The following is a 3,193-nucleotide window of genomic DNA, read 5'->3' on the forward strand; positions in this document are numbered from 1 at the left end:
TGTGCGATACCCTGGCACCAAATACAACATACAACCTGTCTGAAAGAGTAAAGATGTACGTTCACTTTGCACTGACGTAAATGCCTGTGCAGAGCAGTGGATATCTTGGCCCATAATGTGGAATTGTTTAAGTGCTACACGAGAAATGTTACTGTAGTATTCATTCTTGAAAGTCTGCCTACTTTGTTCTTTCCCAGTGACTTCTTTTTAAAGAAACGCCTCTCTTATTTGCCTTTTATATGCTGTCTTGTGTATGTGCTCTTGACAAGCTGAGGGAAAAATGTAGGTTTCATAACATGCTGTGGAAAAAAAGAGATGTGGGTTGTTTTTTTATATAAAAAAAACAACAAAAACACTGTTAAGTCGGATGGGCACATGCTTTGTACAGCTCCCAAGGCCTATCTGAAGAGTACTGTACAAAAACAAAGCTTGGTGAAGAGGAAGCAGCTGCAGGGGTGATATAGAGCCCTTTCTTATAAACAAAGAGCACCAACAAATCTGTTTGAGCATGAATATTAGATTTGCTGACTTTTGCTGACATCACTGTGGGAGATAAACATATTACAAGGAGTGGAACAGCTTGTTGCTTGAGAGGTTGCCAGATGAGATAAGTGAATGGCAAAGTGGCAAATGAAGACAGGGTGCCCATCCTGACAGTCTTAGCCATAGCTGAGAGTTGTGACTTGGTGAAGTGTTGTAGTGAACATAACTAGGCTGGAACAAGTGGATAAAAATGAACTCTGAGCCTCTTTTTTTTCTAATGGCGAAGAGCTAACAGCTGCTTCCATCTGGGAACTGTGTGAAAGTGCCTTACAGCTGTACAATAATAAACAGCTAAAAACTCTGCACAGCCTACTGCTCCATTTACATTCTTTCCCAGTCTTTTGCCTCATTAAACTGTAATCTTCCTCCTAATTATATTTCATCAATCTATTGTTTATGGAACTCTAGATTAAATGGCAAACATATTGAAACAAAAATAAACTTATAATTAGTTGTCTCCTCCTCACCCCTCCTCCCTTTGTATTAGCAAGTGCATCATTATCAGGCCCCAGGGGTTTGGTGAGGCAATCGGTTTACATGGTGCACTTTTGGCAGCAAAGGATAAAAAAACATTTGTAGCTGCATAATATGATTTACCAGCTCTAGGGCTCCAGGGTCTACACTTCCATAAATATAAGTGACAAATTATCAATAAATCATTCCCCGTTCTACCATATTGCATAATGTTTATTGAAACCCAGTTCTAATAAATATAAAAGTCACCTTTTTTATCCAACGCATAAGAAACAAAGATGACAGCGATTACAAACAGAAATGAAAAATGAGAAATAAGCCCCTTCACAAGCAATGAACCTTTTTTCCCTAGCATCCTTAGCGCCTCAGTATTGTTGGCCTCTACAAACTGCCTTGGAACAGATACGACCTTCAAACGGTGATTTTATTCTTTGATTATGATAAACACTGTTGTTCTCATTTTGTTTGTTATGCATATAATTCTCACATCTGGTTCCCGATCTCTGAAGAAATCAGTCCAGTGCACTTTCAGGACATTAATCAGCAGAAACATTAGAATTGGTAAAGTTCTTCCAAGTAAACCCTGTTGTAGATGAGCTCAGCAAACCAAGACCTGTGCTCTGAAACTTAGTAGGTTTGGTTCATTTCAAGAAGTTATTTGAAAAGTGAAACAAAGGGAATAACAAAATATTTGCAGATTAGTTAATGTTTTTATTCTTCATGTCTGTAAATTGAAAACCACAGCTCTAAAGAGTTATACTTGGGGTTTTTTTCACTCTGCTTTGTGACCACAAAAACTAGACCAAATGTAGCTCTAGGATGTAAAAACTCTTACTGAAGACAATTTCAGGAAAATTACTCATGAAAACTTTAGACTTTACTCCATTTCCCCTCCGCATTAAAAAAAAAAGATATACATTTGCATTTCTTGAAGCAAATTTTGGATATATCTCACCTGTTACAGGTGCTGATTAAAACATGGGATTATCCTATCCCACCATTTTCAGGCAGGTCAGCATCTGGAAGAAGTTTACACAGAATAGTCACTAGACTCTGTAACACTTTAAAAAGTCAACTTAAATCTTAATTGAAATTCCCTGCCCTTTTTGTAGTCTGTAAACCAAACATCAGATACGCAGGTTAAGCTTAACTAACATCTCTTCGGAAAGGTTACGTTTTCCACTAGTCTCCTGACCTAAGGGGGTTTGTGTGGGTTTTTTTCACAAAAAGTCATAACTATCTTTATTTCATGAAAAAGATCTCTGCTAAACTAATTCATTCATCTTACTTAAATTAGTTAGGTATATCCTGCGCTGTAGGCCATGTAATGTACATGTTCAGTGACACGTTTTGCTGATATATATAAATTCTGTTTAATTCAAAGGAATATGTCCGTTTAGGACAGAAGTTTTTTCCCTTGTAACTTCAGTAGAAGTTTTGTTTTCCTGAGCAGTGCAGGACTGGACCCAGGAGTTTCCTTTCCAGATTAGACCGTATTTACTGTGCAGACTTTCTCTTGCTGCATGATTTTTATGGTGTCCTTCCATGTTGTGTTTTGAGGACAGCATAAGCTCATGCAGTAGTGTGGCTGTGTTTGTGGAGTACGAGGGGGTGCATATCTCTTTCTCTGAAGTTCTTACAGATTTTCAGAAGAGATGGTTCATTTCCTATAGGTTTAAGGCCCTAGCTGGTTGACCCACTGGAATAATCCGTCCGAGTTCATTTGCTCCGTTCCCACGTAGAAGCATTTGCACATCAGAACCTAAAAAAATTTGAAAGGAGGAACGCTCCTGGCACTTGTAAAGCATTAAACAAAACTCCATTGTTTTAGAACTGGTTCCTCCTCTGGCACTAAGTCAGAGTGATAGATACTGCACTCGCAGTGTTCAGCGGCATGTTTATAGCCAGTGTGGGTGCTCCTTGCCCAGACAATTTGTGGCTGCCGGGACAGCAAAAGCAATCTAAAATCTCCATCACCAAACTACATGGGATCTAACGAGTTCAGCCACACTCCTCTTCCCACTTAATCCATCCCTCTCAGAGATGGCGTGTCCTCAAGCTCCGTTGGGGGTGGTAGAAGGGGTTCAGGCGCGCAGCGTACGGGAGCAGCAGCAGCCTGGATCCATAGGAAGGAAGCAGCTGCAGAGCAGCCATGAGTCAGAGACTTGATGCCAGC

This window comes from Phaethon lepturus, unplaced genomic scaffold, assembly GCF_000687285.1.
Source record: "Phaethon lepturus isolate BGI_N335 unplaced genomic scaffold, ASM68728v1 scaffold8447, whole genome shotgun sequence".
Classification (NCBI taxonomy): Eukaryota; Metazoa; Chordata; class Aves; order Phaethontiformes; family Phaethontidae; genus Phaethon; species Phaethon lepturus.